Source organism: Chrysemys picta, chromosome 19, assembly GCF_011386835.1.
Source record: "Chrysemys picta bellii isolate R12L10 chromosome 19, ASM1138683v2, whole genome shotgun sequence".
NCBI classification, from domain to species: domain Eukaryota; kingdom Metazoa; phylum Chordata; order Testudines; family Emydidae; genus Chrysemys; species Chrysemys picta.
The window spans coordinates 10,033,539-10,053,500 of NC_088809.1; the positions used below are offsets into that span (position 1 = coordinate 10,033,539).

Here is a 19,962-nt window from a genome sequence, read left to right on the forward strand (position 1 = left end):
GAATGGGGGCAGGGAAGGGATGAGAAGAGGCGGGGCGGGGTGGGGCCTCATGGAAAGGGTGGAGTGGGGGTGTGGCCGGGAGCAGGGGTGGGGGTTGAGCACCCACGGGACAGAGGGGAAATCAGAGCCTATGGTAGCGTGTACAGACTATTATCTGATGTAGCTGCTGCTAGTACTGACCATGAGAGGTGCTGAGCACTTGCAATTTCCATTAGCTTCAGTGAGAGCTCTGGCCGCTCAGCATCTTACAGGATCAGACCCAATATTGCCCCCTCTGCTCTTCATTATTGTGTCTCTTCACAGCCCTGCTCAGTAGGGGCTTCTTGTCTCTGGTGTTCTCTGGCAGTCACTGAGCCAGGAGCATGCACACACAAAGCTGCCGATCACTTTAAGAGTTTGTTTTCATTCAACTCACCTAGTGGTACAAGAATAGATCTCTACACTATAATAGATACAGTATGTGTAAGTAATGACTGATAATGCTATCAAGGTCTTTTCCTAGAATATAGGGATTAAAGCACCTCATTAAGTGTACAGGATTCTGCCTAGCATAATGTAGTACTACTTCAGGACAACTATTTAAGATAGCCAGAAAACATTATGCTCTGTGAGAACTAGGATGATCCCTGAATGTCCTTTTCTTCACTGACCTCACACTTGGTAAAGCAACTCCCATCCTTTCATGTATTTATATCTGCTCCTGTATTTTTCACTTCATGCATCTGATGAAGTGGGTTCTAGCCCATGAAAGCTTATGCCCAAATAAATTTGTTAGTCTCAAAGGTGCCACAAGGACTCCTCGTTGTTTTTGCTGACACAGACTAACACGGCTACCGCTCTGAAACCATTCAGATTTTTGCCATCCCTTTAGACTAATGCTTAGACATTACAGCAGCGGACACCATAGAAAAATCTAAAATAGATTATATTTGATTTCTGAGTACCAAACAAATCACAGAGGAGACAAACATAATTAATTGGGGCACAGAAGGACTAACTCATAGGAAAAAATTCCATGAAATCTTGAAAAAAGGTGATCTGTATCACATATCTAAGGGGGCACATGTAAGGGTCTAGTAGGTAACATACTCTAATGGACTGAGTGGGGCTTTCAGTGAGAAACTCCTGAGTATCAGGCAGGGAGGTTTTTTTTCTTGATAATTTGTTTGTGGGCATCTAAGACTTCAAATCTGGTTGTCCAACAAGAAAAAATGGTCCTCCCAGTTTTGAGGGTGTGGTGTCATTCTCTCAAATGAAAATCTTGTTAGTCTTACTCTAGATGAATGGCTCGAAACTATGAGAGGTGGTTGTGATGGAAAAATGAATGCAGCAATGACATACCCAGCAAAATAGACAAAGGACAAAGAGATACTTAGACATTCGGTTACCATTTATTCAATGCTCCAAGTACATTTGCCGGCAAAAAATCCAGCTCATCCGTCTAATTTTTTTGACTATTAACATTTGATAGACATGCCTGGTTTGTTAAGTATGTGTAATCAGAGAATTCACTCAATGTAATAAAACCACTAGAAACGACATGTCAGGGGTAGTTTAAAGATGCTCACTCTGTATTATAATAACACCCTATTAAATAGAGAGATCTGATTGTATTATAATATACTGTTTCTCTAAACACAAGCTCACTGTTGTAATTATCATTGTATTGTCTGTGATTTTACATAGCTAGGATTTGTACACCTGCTGAAACTTTCTAAATAAAGACAGTTTAAAAAAAAAAGAAATCTTGCTGTTGCTTGGATTGTCTAGAGGCATTTCTCAGCATTTGGACTATTACATTAGGATTTCTCACTTAGAGCCCAATCCTAGTAACGTGAAAGTCAATGGCAAAACTGACATAAATTGTCTTCCGTGGTACAGGGTTGGGCTGTTTGAAAGTCAAATTATTTCTCACAAATGGCAAGCCAAGGTTGTAAGGGAAAAACAGATTTCACTTTTATAGTTGTTGGGTTTTTCTTAACTCATCTAGATAGATCCTAGCAGCACTCTCTGGCCTGTCTGACTTCTTGTCTGAATCACTCTAGGGCAGATGGCCAATGGCAATTATGTACATTCACGCTTCAGAGACAAGCTCTCAGGATGGGATTTAAGAGATGTGTAAGTCTGGTGCTGGCCTCCTGGACAGAGCCGACTGTGAACCTCTTACAGCCGCAAGTAGGTATGTGCCTAGCTTCCCGCACAAGTTGCTCCCCACTTGTGCTACTACTCATGCTGGTCATAATTAAATTTCTTACTAGGTGCCTTGTTGTCAAACTAGTTTCCCCTAGAGGTGTTTCTTGCACTTCTTCTGTCAATTAGTCACTTCTCACAAACACAATAACGTCATTAAAGCAGAGTTTCCAACTCTATCCAAAATGGAAGATATATCTTTTAAAGTTGTGCTGCAATCATCTGTTTGATGAGTTCTCTTCATTCCCCTACTCAATGTCACAAATCGGTAAAATAATTGAATCGTTTATCCAGAATCCTAAGCAATATCTATATTGGGAGAAATGACTTTGCAACTGAAGAGATGATACATACTCTTCATATTTACATAATTTTCATTCTCTGACTTGTCAGGCTCTACCTCTTCGGTTGTTTTTGGTTTTTCCAAACACCTCCTTAAAATAGAAAACTAATTCTTAAAACAAAGAAAGAAAAGTGCAGCTCAATAAATACATTTTAGAAGTGTACTCTATATTGGATGCCTTCAATCAATACATATGACATCAATAAATCCTATACTTTGTAACCCATCAGAAAGCTCAGGAAAGATTTTGTATTGTCTTGTGCTGTAAAATGTCAAAAATGATCTAATTTAATATAGCTTTCACAGAGCCTGTTTAATGAAAAATCTGCCATACAAGATAAAGAAGTGACCACAGATAACACGAGGAAGCCTGAAAATGGGGACAGAGAAAATTCTCCAAGCCAAATGTATCCCACCGGGATTCTATCGAGGAACCCAAGAGTAGTTGATTCTCATTTCTGAAGAATTATTAAATCTGCCTCTCAATCAGACATTTTTAAATAAGAGCTCTCTTTATGCATTAGAACAATTTCCAACCACGGGTCTGAATATGCTTTTACAAACATAAGTGAATTAGGCCTAATCACAACACCCCTCTGTAATTTTTATAATTTTAGTGTCAAATATTGCCCCTAGTTATAGCTGGATGCTGGACACCACTGGACAGACCACACGGATAATCAGTGTTAAGAATGAGGTTAGAATTCTGGTGTTCATAGTGTTCATTCTGCTGCTGAGACCACCGCACCGTGTCTCTCTCAATTTATTCAATAATGTATTGAACACAAATATATTGAAACTATCTGAGACAGTCTCACTATTACCCACTTAATAATATCTTTAATACTTATAAACTGAAACTATGTAATAAGCATTCTAACTACTGCCTACCACTGATTGTAGCTATACCAGAGTACAGAGGATACACTATAGAACCAAGGAGAATTTCATCCTTAGAATCAATCCAAAGGGTTCTTTTATCAGGGCCAAAAAATTTGCATATTTCAATGTGTCTCTTTATAATTATACATATTGAGATAGTAAGGTTATTGATTGTGGTAAATCATACATTTAGGACTTGATGCTGAGAAAGCATTTGAGCCAGTAGAACTTGTATTCGTGTTGAAGTCCTACTATAAAAAAAATTGAAGTAGAGACCAATTAGTTAATGACTCTGTCTACCACAGTTGAAGTCAATGGGAGTTTTGTCACTGATTTCTAAAAGAACTTTTCAACACTTTGTTAATTTCTATGGTGCTGTCTATCAAAGCATGGAAACAAACTTGCTTTTATAAACATGAACTAAAAATTTAAGCTTTTTTACAGGTGAGGAAAGTGAGGTACAAAGAGGTTAAAAGGCTTGCCCAAAGTAACACAGTCATTAGCAGATCAAGGCATAGAAGCATAGAACTGGAAGGGACTTCATCTAGTCCAGTCCCCCTACACTCAAGGCAGGACTAAGTATTATCTAGACCATCCCTGACAGGTGTTTGTCCAACCTGCTCTTAAAAATCCCCAATGATGGAGATTCCACAACCTGCCTAGGCAATTTATTCCAGTGCTTAACCACTGTGACAGTTAGGAAGTTTTTCCTAATGTCCAACCTAAACTGCCCTTCCTGCAATTTAAGCTCATTGCTTCTTGTCTTATCCTCAGAGGTTAAGAAAAACAATTTTTTCTGCCTCCTCCTTGTAACAACCTTTTATGTACTTGAAAACTGTTACCATGTCTCCTCCCCGTCTTCTCTTCTCCAAACTAAACAAACCCAATTTTTTCAACCTTCCCTCATAGGTCATGTTTTCTAGACCTTTCATCATTTTTGTTGATCTTCTCTGGACTTTCTTCAATTTGTCCACATCTTTCCTGAAATGTGGAGCCCAGAACTGGAGACAAGACTCCAGTTGAGGCCTAACCAGCACGGAGTAGAGCGGAAGAATTACTTCTCATGTCTTGCTTACAATACTCCTGCTAATACATCCCAGAATGATGTTTGCTTTTTTTGCAACAGCATTACACTGTTAGCTCATATTTAGCTTGTGATCCACTATGACCCCCAGATCCCTTTCCGCAGTAGTCCTTCCTAGGCAGTCATTTCCCATTTTGTATGTGTGCAAGGATTGTTCCTTCCTAAATGGAGTACTTTGCATTTGTTCTTATTGAATTTCATCCTATTTGCTTCAGACCATTTCTCCAGTTTGTCCAGATCATTTTGAATTTTAATCCTATCCTCCAAAGGAACCTCATGGAACCACGATCACATTTATCACACTAGTTCACATTTTAATTGCTAGACAATACTCCCAAACCTGACTATCTGATCCTGCATTCCTGTTCTCTGGTGGTATTCAACAGGGCTGCTCCCTTTTCCTAATGTTATTTATTTGAGTAACAGACATTTTGGTTTGAACTAGAACAAATTAGAATGAGCTTATTTTATTGCCATGATCATTTATAATCGCTGCCCTTGAACTATTGAATCCATAAGGTACAGTGGCTTTTGCCACCTCTGTAAATATAAAAGTAAAACTAGAAAGTCTAGTAAAATCATTTCACTCACTAGAGAAGGTCTAAAGTGCCTTTTCTATCCATGTAAAGTGCTAGACCATAAAGAAACATATCAGGGGAGTCAACTACTCTCTTTCTTTACAATACCACTCAAGTTATGAGCCCATTTTCAGTACAATCTCAGATGATTTATGTAGCTAAGAAAACAATCCTTTATCTAGATTCTCACATTCAAAAGAATGTATCAGAAAGACTTCTTTGTTTGTTTTTTCTCCCCCAATTTGCTCTTCTTTTTTTATATGTTAAATCTAATGCTGGGAAAAATGTATCTGGAGGATGAGAGAATTACAATAAACATAAGCCAATAATTCCCCCAGTTGCCTTAGGAGAAACATTTCTGTAATAGACTTTAAGATTTTTTATCTCTATCTCTGTCTCTCCCAGGCAGCCAACTTAGTTTCCTCCATAGCCTTGTATTTGTAATAAGCCCCCATTCCCATTGCTGTTATCATTCTGACGGTAAATTACTGAGACCAGCGATTTTCTCTTCCCCACTGGACTTTTTACTCCATAGATTTTCTGCAAAAACAATGGCTTAAAGCACTCAGATTTTTTTCTTCCTTTGCAACTTTCAATTCATTTGATTAAAAAGGGCCAACAATGACGGCTGGGTCTCAGAGAGGCCCTCCTTCAGCACATGTTTTCGGCAATGTTATATTAATTAGAACTGTACTCCAGAGATTCAAACCCAAGTGAAAAAGGCTATCTAAGCTTACTACTGTTTGTCCATTGGATACACTACAAAGAATGGCCAAATTCCACCAAAGCATGTAATTTGTAGGTCGTATGATATTCAAATAGCAGCATAGCTAATTAACATTTTAATTTTCAGGAAACTTCATTTTAAGGCGGTGCCAAATGTATAATTTCATTACGGGGTGTGTGTACGTGTATTTGTGCAAGGGTTGTGCTTGGTATGTCCTATGTTTGTGAATCATAACATATTGTGAATCACCTAGCTCTTGGCAGACAAGACAGCAACCTTCACTATTCTCATAGATACTACATCTTGATTAGAAGGAAAAATAGCCTAATCTGAACCATTTTTTAAAAAGTTGACAAGCACAGTCTATAGAAGAGAAGTGAACACTTACTGCATATTTTCAACAGCTGTAACAACTGCTAGTCAGGCCCATAACACTCATATCAGAAGTAGAAGAGAACTATACAAATGTTTAGGGGGACTACATTCAGGGGTATTCAGATCTGTAAAATTTTAGTTCAGGTCCATTTCTTTTGAAAAGTACCCCAAATCTTTTTTAAAGTGATAAATCAACATGATATTTACAATACTGTTTTTCAAGAAAATAGTTTCGAAAATGCTATCCTTTATTTTCTACAAAATTTTGCAGATACTTAATATTTTAATTGACTATCAATCTTTTACAATAGGAGGGGGTGCATTTGCTAAATAACAATAGATGACATTCAAGGTCAGGAAAAGGGCATTCATTTTCTCTTCATTCTCAGGCAATAAATATTTGTATTTGAGAAAATTAGGAGATAAGAAAGGTTAGAAATTGCCACTCAGGTGGACTACTCACCAGGCTACATGAAGATCTTAGTATCTGCAAGATGAATTTCCTGTTACATTACTAATGACTTCAGCTGCAAAGATCACCTTTCTCTGGGGTAAGAAGCAATTCAGTCTTTATGCCAGCTAAGCCCTGTGCTGCTTCTGAGAAGAGTAAGAAAGACAGTTATGTCAAGGATATATATAGCAATTTTGAAAAGTTGATTATTGTCTACAGATCTACTATACTGCAACAGTGGATTTAGTTTAAACTTTATGCAACATTGTTCCATAAATAAAATTTCTTTCTACATAAACAAGATATCTTTGCCCGTTTTACTAGCAACACTTCAGATTATTGAATTGTATTTATTTATTTTTCAGTTTTCTCATTTCACTCAGCTAGAGCATTGGAACTAAGTTAATCAGTTTCACTCCCAGTCAATTTATCTTTCTGGTTCTCCTGCACCAGCATTATGTTGTTCTCTCTGGGTTCACAACACCCAGGGAATGACTGGAAGATTGTAATCTCTTCAGGGCAGGGACCATGTCTACCTCTGTGTTAGTAGAGTGTCTAGCATAGCGGTCCCCGGCTTTAAAACATGATTGCTAATAGCCAGGTCCTGGCAACCCTGCAATAACAAATCAGTGTGTATGCTGAAAGTCTATTGGAGGAAAGAAAATTTCAGTTTGACAGCAGATTTCAGATTCCTAAGGCCCATGAACAATAAAATAAAAGATAATAAAAATTATGAAAAATAACATGTCAACAACACTTATTATCAGAGTGAATGCAATGTGTTGGAATTGAAAAGCAAATATTTTTTAAACTGAAATTATCCTTTTCTGAATAATAATTACATAAAATGGAAGCATTTTCATTTAATTTCACCTGCATTGTTTTATTATTTCTAGGAAAGGAACCCACTGAAATTAATTTACAAGGGACTCTGGATGGCGGCCGCAGCAGCAATGCACACACATTATGAGTTACCATAATTAGCAATGTGAGTTAAAGAATGAAAAAATATGCAACACATCCGCTGTATTTTTAATGATGTCTTATGCTCATTCAACAAAAAGATATATTCAACAGAAAAATGTATCTGTCTCCTTTTAAACCTGGACCTATTAAAGGGAAAACCACTGTGACCAAAGGTAAACAGTAGAATATGAAAAGGATCTGGGGAAAAAAAAGGACGGGGGCGGGTGTGAAACAACCCAGAAAGTACTTCAATCCAAATCTGGGATAACTATGGATTAAGAATGCTGTGATATTAGCCTGATATTACTACTACCTCACGCTAACATGCTTTGAATTATTTGCCTCCAAAACTTTTTCCTCCCATACTAGTAAATGTTACACTACCTTCTTTCTTATGACAAACAATTAATGATGCATCACTTTTTATAACAATCTGGCCAACCTGCTGTGGTTCACCTCTTTCTGACTAAAATTATTTAAAATTCATGTGCTTGTTAAATGTGTACATTTGACTGAAAAAAAATGTCACTGAAATACAAGGAAGACTTGTACTTCCTTGTTTTCTAACTTTTATTCAGAAAGTTCAGATTATGTTGAACTTCACTGGTCATGCGATCAGAGATATAACGCTAGGATTATGGAATTATCTATCCAGACACTGGGTGTCTGATTTTTAAACAAGCTAGCTCCACAATTGAGTGATTTTATTATGTAAATCAGGTACCTGTGCCCACAAATGACCTTAATTAGCCATTTGAGGCTACGATTACCTAATTTACATATACATCCATAGTATTTGCATGCCCAAATTACCAGCATAATTGCACATATATTTTACAAGTAGAACTGAATGCCTAACTAGTTTAAAAACCAGGATGTGTTTGTGCATGTATGTGGCTTTACTGTACTTTTTATTAACAGAGCTTTGCATGTCACTGATGGTGTTAACTTTATTTTATAAAACTAAAAACTGTGAAGGCAGTAGGAATAATTTTGGAAATATGCAATGGAAGATTTTCATTTTTACTTATGTATTGGAATTACAGACTGTATATTGCACCTATCAAACACTGCAGTCTCCTCACAGACACATGCAGTTATCTCTCTACACTGGGATTTGTTACAGCAATGCTTTAAAATGGGAACCAGTGCCTTAATGTATGGAAATAAATGACTGTGCAGGTAAATCTGAAATCTACTTTTTTCTGTTGGAGGATATTGGCAGGTATGCTATTGCAGGGAATGGTTAAATATAAGAGACATTGTTTTTGTCCCTATGATAGTTCTTTGATTGGTCTGGCAGTCCACTGAAAAATATTTTAACTACTAAACTGATCTAGTCATCCCAAATGTCAGTTGAAAGTTCATGATATGGCATTTGCTTCTTGCAACTAAGCTGAGCACCACCAATTTTCTCAGCCAAGCCAGAGATGCAGCCAAATTGTATGGCTGAAACATACTGAACTTGATTTTACTGAGGCTATTGCTCTGAGGTAAGTACATGGGCTCATAAATTAGGAAGCAGAAAGGTACAACAACATACACAAATTATATAAATCTGGATACTAACATGTACTATAATGTAACATGCAAAATAAGCACAACTGACACAAGTATACCCCATCATAGGTCACACCCACAGCTAATAGAAATGTTAAATGAAATTTTAATTCATGTTAGATCTTCTATGCCCCCACCTTTCCCCTCATTTTTTGACAAGTTTATGTTTTGGCCTAAAATTCATTGACAGTGCTCTTTTAAGCATAATTGAAAGAGAACTTCCGCCAGTAACTTATTTAAATAGTATATATCATCTCATGTTGGGATTTTAGTTCCTTATAAGAACTGTAGATAGATGTCTGAATGTACTACGGGCAGGTCTTCACTACGGGGGGGGAGGAGGGGGGTCAATTTAAGATACGCAAATTCAGCTACGCGAATAGCTGAATTCGACATATCAGATCCGACTTACCCCGCTGTGAGGACGGCGGCAAAATCGACCTCCAAGGCTCCCCGTCGACGGCACTTACTCCTATCTCCGCTGGTGGAGTAAGCGCGTTGATTCGGGGATGGATTGTCACGTCCCGACGAGACGCGATAATTCGATCCCTGAGAGATAGATTTCTACCCGCCGATTCAGGTGGGTAGTGTAGACCTAGCCTAAGTGAATTTCTTAATGTATGGAAATAAATGTTTACAGTTTATACTAAACATGAAAAGCTTTGTCAAGGACACTATGTTTGCTTCCAGATCTCACGGTGTCACCAATAAATAAATAAATACATACTTCCAACATTTGTAGGAATGACATTCCACAGTACTGGTGCCAAAGGAGGCTGAACTTTGCAATGTAGCAGAAAAGAGCTTACCACAACACCAAAGTACAAAGGAGACAGGAGATGAATGGTGACTCACCCTATGAGCCAGATTTACAGATGCTAGATAAAGTTGTACTTCAAAGGTGAGCAGCAAAGTTTATATAAAGTCCTTTGCTAGTGCAAGAACAATAAAATAGGGCTGATAAGCTAATGAAACACTATTTGTGCGGGACCTTTGTCCTTTAGCTTTAAAGACAATTTGCAGATTCTGAATCACCATGTGATTAAAAAAAAAAAATAACCAAAAGATCATAGTCACAAAATGCAAGCTGTTCAATCAAGGCAAAGAAAGAAAGAAATACATTCTTGTTTGCATGAGCCATTTATGACATAGCAAGGGCTCATTAGCCTTGGCTATAAGCACGGTGGAATAGAGGGCTACGAAATATTTGTACCAAAATGCAAAACATCTTGAAAGTAATGTGATTGTGCATTCTTTATGAACTTGAAAATGAGTTCACTTCGGTCAAAAATTCCACTAGGCTGAGTGAAGACTGCACAAGACTGGGTCCATTTGCAGGTCCTCAATGTTGGAACTCATTCCCCTTCTTAGTTTGCTAGAATCTGGATTTGCCAATCCTCTGTGGTGCTACAAAGCTCACTGAGTACTGTGGCTTAGCAACAAGACCATCATCCGTCTTTTCCATTTCATTTTCCATGCTTTTTAATTATGGCAAACAATTTTTACCCTATAACATCTCTTCATCAATAGGTGGGACATAATGGTTTTGTTGTAAAGCGATGCTCTTGTTTTCAGGAAGGCCACTCTTGGTATCTTTAAAATATTCATAAATGTTATCTTTTGGAAAGCCTCTGTCTCTCTAACTGCTACATTGTGTCCTGCTTGAAAGCATATATTAGTCCCTGCTACTGGTGCCCCTTACAGGCCGAGACTCAGCAGCGGAACAGAGAATGGCAAATGTATGCCTTCTCTGGCTGATGCACCGCAGAAATGGGCGTTGGCATGAGACAGAAATGTCACCCCACCCACTGTGGTGTATTCATCTTGGTATGGTGAAATAATACAGAGACGTCAGAGAGTCTGCTCAGAGATGCCTACATTGACCTGGTCTATGGGATTAATACTCACCTAGCTCTAGATAGGGAATAAATTCTTGTAACACAAATATAGTCATAACTAGCTGTCCATGTACAGACACAGGGAAAATTAAGGTCTAGCAATGTCTCACCATTCAATTTAATGAGTCAATGGGCATGTCTACCTGTGTCATTACCTCTGTCACCAACATATATCACATAAAATGAGGATTTCCTCATCTTCTCACTCACCGGTAATTAGTGGCTTCTCTTGTGGTTTAAATCAGGGCTTACTCTTCGAGCTATGCAAAATGTCCCATTTAACTGGTTTTTTCCCATAGAATTTAATGTAAAAGGTTCTTGCAGTGTGTTTTGCAGGAATTCACAACCCTTGGAATTTATCTTCAAAGCCACAACTGTTACACCACTTACACATGGGTGTACTCCCTGTGGAAACAATTTAACCCAAAACCAGTGACAACATTCCTTCAGAGTCAGTCTCAGTCTGGCATCTGTTACCTCATGATATGAGCTAGACCACTTGTTGTTCAAGGCTTGTTATGTTGCCTCTGCCTCTCAAGACAGAAATTATGCCACTCTGGCCATCCAAGTTGACTCCTGCCAAGTAGCAGCACAGGCCACTTGCACAAAGCTGTGGAGGAACACCTCACAGGTCAACTTCACCAACCCAGGATCAGGCCTACCTGAGCTATCCTCTCAAGGACCAGCAAGACTCCCTGGAGCCCACTTTTCAAGGTACTTCAGGAACTGCTTTTGTTGCTGGCATTGGGCCTCCAGCTGATTTTGTTCACCCATGAGAAGTACGGGGGTCAGTTACTGTTGTGTCACCAACAGGCAGGCAATCTCCTCCATCCAGTTTCTTCACAGTAAAAAAAGCAAGAGAGGGTTCCATCAGATAAACCTTGCAAGCTAACACTTCTGTTTCTATAACTGTTTCTATAGCTGCTTTTGTTTTCTCTTTTGCTATCTCAATTTCCTTTCAGTTCCAGGGGCCAAGTGCCTGCCCGCATTCTCCACCACGTAGATTACAATAGATCATATATATAGATTACAATTTAGATTTACAATAAAATCGAAGGGAATACATAGATTAACTATCTATAATCTATGTATTTCCTTCGATTTTATTGTAAATCTAAAGCTAGATCGTCAACCACAAATTATTTTGCTGCAATAATTTTTTAAAATATATAAAAATACACCTACAATGTAATAGATAAGGCTATGCATGTCTGGAAAGGTATAAAATACAATGAGGAAGAGATCATTCTGAAGCATGGCTGTGTAATCTGTAAACATTTACTTTAGGAATAGTATGAAGACAAATTACAACAGAGGGGCCCTAGTCACAACATTTGGATCTTGATACCAACTCAGAATTTGAGGGTATTCTAATCTGAGATCATGTTTTTGCCAATTATTAAAATACATTTTAGGGACCAAATGAAAGGTTTTAATCTATTCCAAAATTAGGTAGTGTTTTGATTTGGGAGTTTGTTTCAGACCAAGATTAAATAATGAAAATTACAAGGAAGGTAAAGCTGAGTAGTTTAGTTTCACATTATTTACAGAGAAGTGTGATTTATTATTAGAACACATGACTGGAAGTCAGGACACGTCCAACTCTGCTGCCTACTTTTACTTTGGAAAAGTCACAATCTTTCTGTGTCTCAGATTCCCCATCTGTAAAGTGGGGATAACAATATCTATCTCATAAGGGTTTCAAGGGGCTTAATCCATGTTTGTGAAGTGCCTTGGGATTCTTAGATAAAAGTGTAAAATATTATTGGATGTGTACCTCAAACAATATTTGATATAGAGTTATTATTCTCAAAAATTCCAAACCAGGTTCACCATTTTAATTCAAATATTCTTTCCAAACAAAACTATATATATATATATATATATGCTTTTGATTTACAGCATTAGTTCTAATCCTAAATTTCAATCTCTCTTTCTTCAAAGTGCCTGAACACAGGTTGCAATTAATGTAATGGGCAGATCCAATTTAACAATGAGATCAAGTGATGGCCATAGCAAATACGATACTGTCACTGGAAAAAACCTCCATTTTGTTGGCGACATTCTGAAGTTCAGCCCAAAGAGACTTGTTTGATCTTTAAAACACTGTCAGAAAAAGTCTTTATGGTTTGTACAATGGAACTAACTTTGTACTCTATAGCCATCTGTGCCTCATGGCAGTTTTTAAAGTAATACTGAAATGCATCCTTACAGAGTAGCTATATTTTAAATAATCAAGGAAAGGCTATTAATGTTTTCCTACAAAATAGTTGTTTACAGTATTTAATTTGAAAAATCTTATTTAAAGATCCCCAAACAGTTTTTATCATGCCAAGTATATATATGATTTTTATATCTGTATGCAGCATCTCCAGAGAATCCCTTCTCTTACAGGTTTGTGGTTTAAATTCTGTTTAGTGTCTTACTCTGTATTTCAAAAATCATTAATTTTTTTACTGTGTAAGGTTAACCTTAAAGTGAAGTTCCAATTATTCATTCCTGGTATGTTCCCGTTACTAGTCTTTCTTACTGAATACACTTGCTGGGACAAACAATCCTTCCAGGCAAGCCTGATGGTATCAGTTCTTTGTATTATTAACATGATTATATCACTTTCTGGACAGCAGGGAGCCCTGGTTTGTTACTGAGGGGCCATTAATAGATTATCATCCAATATAAAGGAGTAGGAGCCATTTGTCACAGAAAGTCAGGTGTTTAGCTAATTGTGACCACACCCACTGAACTTGATACACTTGGGCTTCTAGTTTAATATCAGTGTGGAGTCTATCTATTAAGGTTTTCCATAGGAATATAAATGTAGATGGTGCTTTAAAGAAAGCTAACTCCAGTTTCTTCAGCTGACATTCTAAAAGATCACACAGGATGAAAAAACTGGTTCCCACTATCTGATGATATTATGAGTGTCACAAACAATGTCACTTTTAGAGGGATATGAAGGACAAATTTAGGAGACAGGAATGCTTAGAAGTTCACGGTCCATTCCTTGGCTCTTGTGCTGACTCTCTCTATGACCATGACCAAGTCTCTTAGGCCCAGATCCTCAAAGGTATTTAAGCTCCTTACTTCAATGAATCTTCTGAGGATCTGGGCCTATGCAACTTCTAAGAGCCTGTCGTTATACCACTAGAATCTGAGCCAATGACCCTTGGACTCGTAATATAAAATAGACATTAAGATTTACTTAGAATATTTAAATATGAAAAACATGATATCAGATAATGGTTAGTGTTTTAAGAGGTTAAAATGAGATATTGCTCCATGTCTAATAAGACTCAGAGTTTGCAGTTTCAGAGTAGCAGCCGTGTTAGTCTGTATCCGCAAAAAGAAGAACAGGAGGACTTGTGGCACCTTAGAGACTAACAAATTTATTAGAGCATAAGCTTTCGTGGACTACAGCCCACTTCTTCGGATACATACCGAAGAAGTGGGCTGTAGTCCACGAAAGCTTATGCTCTAATAAATTTGTTAGTCTCTAAGGTGCCACAAGTCCTCCTGTTCTTCTTTTTGCAGAGTTTGCAGTATGACTTTTTCATTGGCCATGAAAAAAAGTTGGGAAATTTCCCCCCAAAACAAGTTCTCTTGGTTGGCTAGTTTCTGGAATATCACGCACCTGTACCTTAGAGAGAACTACTTCGGAAGTAGAAGGAGGAAGGTATGTTTTGACTGGAAGATACCATGTTCAAGATTTTCCTGAAAAAATATTGTTTTCTTTGCATGGTGCTCAGATACTATGGTAATGGGGTAGTAAAAAGAGAGAAGAAGTGGGAGTATAGATGTAGGGTCAAATTCAGGCCTAATATTAGTAGGTGTAACTTCACTGTAGTCAGTCGTGGAGTTGCATCAGTTTATATCAGGTCTAAACTGGACCCACATAGTCTAGATTTGTGGGCAAATGCTTTCTTTAAAATACAGGATGCCTAGAGTTAATGCACAGTATTTGCTATCATGTAGCTGCAGTAGAAATCCTGGATGTAGAAGAGCAATGTCATGTAGCTTAGGCTAAAAATTTAAGTTTAGTTACAGTGAAAATGTTTTACAAAAACAAATATACACTGAATATTTCCATAAATTAAAAACAAATACAAACAAACAATGTAGATATTTTCTTTCTGGATATCAATATTCCTCTCACTGTTTGAAACCCAAACTTTGCAGCATCTTGCTAGTGCATGAGAACATGAAATTGGAAGTGACTAGAAGCAAAAGAAACATTCTTTTTTACACTCATCTAGCAGTACAAAGGTTCCTTAAAATAGGTATAAATTACATTTGCACCCACTTCAAGACATTTCTGCAATGCCAACGCAGTGTAAGGGGACCTTAGCATAAATGAAAATCAAGTAAAAAAATGACTGATCTGTTTTCACTGCTCAAGATGAGTGAAATACAAAAAGTCAACAGTGTAAATAATGAAAATTAAATGAAAAATGCATGCTGGGAAATTTAGACTAATTAAATTGGTCTAAAAGCCTTTTAGTGTTAATAATCTCAGGTGTTATAACTAACAGAAGTAAGGAAACTTGTTCTGATACATTATTTTTAACTGACACTGCCCCTTTCAACAGTGAAATCAATATACTTTAACATTAAGCCCAATCCTGCGATTAGATCCACACAGAGCTCCATGGTAGTCAATGAGGCTCCACATGACAGCAGGAGTAGGACTGCAAGGAGCTCTTTGAATGGTTGAGGCCTTAGTTGTTTTAGCCCATGAATGCATTTAGTTTTGAGCCAATGAGTGACTCATAGTAGAGACTTGAGCTAAACACAGCAAAAGCAAGTACTAATTAAACCCAACTTGGCTTTTGCATCTCAGACCTGACCTGTAATATGCCTGCTAGCCTGGCTCTCCTGAATGCAAGAATAGTCAGTTATGCAGAACTGTACAATAATAACCATGCACCTTTGTGATGAACAGAAATAGAGCACAGGATCAGACCCACAAAACTGCTTTCCCTTTAAGTTAGGATTTGAACTCCTGTCTCCTCAATACAAAGCCAGTACTAACCATCATGCCATCTAGCTCACTGTTAGTTCTAGTATTCATAGCTGTAATAGTGAATGACTTTATGCTTTTGGTACATTGTGGATCCCTAGAATTGCCTTTGGAAATAGTTGTCATATCAGCTGCTCCGCGTATAAAGTACAAGGGGCTTCAGAACATAAAAGGGACTCTCAGTTTGCAACCTACTCAATTAAAAAAATAAGTTAAAAGAAGCTTTGTATTCTACACTTACTCTAAGTGACGCTGCTATTTTAGCCGTTTTATAATCACATTTCATTATTTGTTTTTTGTTTTTATTTTGTTTTCTCTTTCCTATTGCTATGTGAAAGACCAAACAAGTGAAAGGGGAAAGTGACTAACTGATGATACACAGGGAAACATGAAATTGACTATGCACAAAGTGCTGTCAAATGCCCAAAGTAAACAAACCGAAAAACCAGAGATACTTTTTTTTTCTAATTTCAGTTACTTGTGTCATAATCTTATATGTTACTTGCAATAATACTGGGTAAAAATATTCAAACAGAAGTGTGATTGTGAAAATGGCAGTGAGCCTTTAGTCCTTTTAAAATGTATACTTTACAACTAAAAACATGGAAAAATAATATTTATGTATTTACTGGGCACCAATAATTTAGAAAACATTATGGACCAAATTCAGGCCTGGTGTAAAATGGGTGGGACTATGGAGTTATGCCGGACAACACCAGGAGTGACTTCATATCTCTATAACATTTCCTGTAATAACAAGATTCTTTCTGCTTTTCAGCTTGATGATTTATAAGCAAGCAGTTGCACTAATTCTGTCTATTACCAGCTCAGCTCTTTGTCATTCAACCCACACAAGATATGTTGTTAAGCACCTTTGTTAGAGTCTGTTGCCACTGACACTCAGGCAAGCCAGTGAAGTCAATGGGGATTGCATGGGTGTAACTGAGGGCAGAATTTGGCTGTTGGGGTATAAATCCTGAGAAAGGAGTATTGTAAATGGGCAGAGCAGGGAACTGGGTCTTAGCTTTTATGGATTTTATGCCCACTTCTGATACTTACTTGCAGGAAACTAGTGGACAAGGCACACAATCTCTCCGTGCCTCAGTTTACCTCCATGAAACATAGCTATCAACACTTACCTACTTCACAGGCACGTAGTGCGACTTAATCAACTAGTTTTTGTAAAGGACTTTGAGATTTTTGGCTGAAAGATGCTATGTAAGTGCCAAGTTTTATTACTGAGAGAGACGAGGTAGGTGAAGTAATATCTTTTATTGAACCAACTTCTGTTGGTGGAAGGGACAAGCTTTTTAGCGTCACAGAGCTCTTCCTCAGGTCTGGTGAAGGTAACCAGAATGGCCAAGCTAAATACAAGATCAGACAGATTGTCTACCAACAGAAGTTGGTTTAATAAAAGATATTACCTCACCTATCCTGTTTCTCTCATACCCTGGGACCAACATGGCTACAATAACACCACAGACAAGTATTATTACTCTCTCATATTGCTCTAGGGTGGTATGAGTGAATCTCAGCAGGATGTGCTGAGACTTGCCGGGTCCCTAGATCTCAAATCAAAAGGAGGTAAGGGTCATGAATGATATGCATGCTTCTTTCAGATCTAGTGACCTTAGGTCCTGAGGGCAAGTTCACTTGTTAAAATACTGCTGATTCAGCAGCAGATTTCACACAAGCCAGAATTAACATATCATGCCAATCCATCTCCTCGTGGTGAGACCAAATGCAACACCCACCAGAAAGGAACAGCGATGACTTAGCTCTAGGGATTTTTTTCCGCACAGCAGCTACCTCCAATGACTATATTGCCATACCACATTGCAAACTCAGATCTAGCTGACTGCTACTACCACTCCTTAGTTTCTTTCAGTACTACTATTTCCCAGATTTCTTCCCATTTAGTGTATGTTTCAAATTATTTTTCTCCATAGGTATTAGAAATTTGTACTATTTAAGACTTATTTTCCACGGTGGATTTAATTATGTTACCCTCTTCCTATATTGCTACCCTCTTCGTGTCCCTTTTTAATATTTGTCTCTTCACAAGTATTTGCAACTCTTCTCAGTTTAGCATCATTTGCAAATATTAAAATGATTTTAACTACATATTCCAGATCATTAATTAAAGGTTAATAAAAATAACATTGAACCTCAAACTGATCCCTGCAATACCCCCACTGGAACCCTCCCCACAACTTAATACAATGCTATTTATCATTACCTTGTGTTTATTGTCCTTGAACCAGTATTCAGTCTACAGGGTTCATATTCAATCCAATTTGAATACATTTTTCTAATAAGATTTTGTGAGTCTGCCTGATTTTTTTGTCCCTTGGGAAGTATACATGAGTGCACAAAAATGTGTGACTACTTTATGAGCACATTATTTGACATGCACCATGCAACCTCCATGACACCACTGCTCTGGGATCTGCACTAGCTGCCTCTTGGATTCAAAGTGAAATATAAGGTATTGATTTTGACCTATAAAGTCTTAAATGATCTAGGATTTTCCTACCTGAGATACTTCTTTTTACGTGCCATAGTGCTGGAGTTGAGATCAGTAGAGGCATCTGAGCTGGAGCCCCTCAATACAAAAAGGAGGGAGCTGCTGGTTGGGCATTCTCCAGGGCTCCTCAGCTTTGGAATACACTCCCCTTTTGGTTCAAAATAGCTCAACTCTGTTGCTCTTCCAGGCATGCTGCAAAGCCCATTTCTCTGAGTGGGCTTTTCACAGAACTGAGGCTGACTTAATGGTAAAGTGAGAAATGGAAGGCTCTGATCTGTAATAAGCATGCAGACTAATAATTGTTATGTAGTGACCCATGCTCCAGTTTGACCTTCCTAATTATTTTCATCTTGTATTTATAATTACAGTCAAGGATGTTTGAAACAGCCTAGAGTTTCAGCTAGGCATTCTTTTATGTTGAATTTCAATCCAAATAAGTAAGTAAACATAAATAAATGCATGGGCCCATGGCTGGATGCAAATCTATCGCTACATGTGCACACAAACTGGGATTTTGCACATGCATCTCTGGCAGTCTACTTGAAAATATGCACTTAACTAGAGCAGTCACTTTCTGATATGTGGGAGATGGTGTTGAGAGTGGGCATGGCAGGGAAGAGTTGTGTGAAACTTCACAAGATAGTCCTCTCAAACTGACAACCCTATCTCTTTTGTGCAGGGGACAGGCGTTCTATGGGGCTGGGAGTTGGATATGCTGAGAAATGGAGTGTGTGGGGTGGAGATGGGAATGGAGAGTGATAGGGAGGAGGTTTGTGGGTCTGGGAATGAAGGTGTTTGGGGCTCGTAGATGCTGGAGGATGGGGTGTGTGGGGCTCGGTGTGGGGGATGCTGGAGGCTGGGGTTGGGGCTGGATTTGCTGGGGGATGGGTGTGTGGGACTGGTAGATGCTGGAGGATGGGGTGTGTGGGGCTGGGGTGGTGGGAATGGATTTGCTGGGGGATGGGTGTGTGGGACTGGAAGATGCTAGAGGATGGGGTGTGGGGAATGGATTTGCTGGGGGAGGGTGTGTGGGACTGGTAGATGCTGGAGGATGGGGTGTGTGGGGCTGGGGTGGTGGAAATGGATTTGCTGGGGGATGGGTGTGTGGGACTGGTAGATGCTAGAGGATGGGGTGTGGGGAATGGATTTGCTGGGGGATGGGTGTGTAGGACTGGTAGATGCTGGAGGATGGGGTGAGTGGGGGTGTGCTGTGGGATGGGGTGTGTGGGGCTGGCAGAAAGGACATACTAGGGGAAAGGGTGTGGGGGTGGGCTGTGGGCTGGAAGTGGGGGATAGGGCGTGTGGGAAAGGGCATGGGGGAGATATTGAGACTTGGGCTGGGAGATGCTTGAAGAAGGGGCTCC

The 19,962-nt window shown here is 38.6% G+C and overlaps 1 long non-coding RNA gene across 1 annotated transcript; it reads right to left on the minus strand.

Moving 5' to 3' along the window:
- Nucleotides 1-6,642: 6,642 nt before the first annotated feature.
- Nucleotides 6,643-19,952, minus strand: LOC135976615 (uncharacterized). The gene is made up of 3 exons (XR_010593901.1): nt 18,608-19,952; nt 11,717-11,892; nt 6,643-6,776 (listed from the first exon to the last, which is right to left on the minus strand). It is a non-coding gene; the product is annotated as an uncharacterized LOC135976615 (long non-coding RNA).
- Nucleotides 19,953-19,962: the final 10 nt, after the last annotated feature.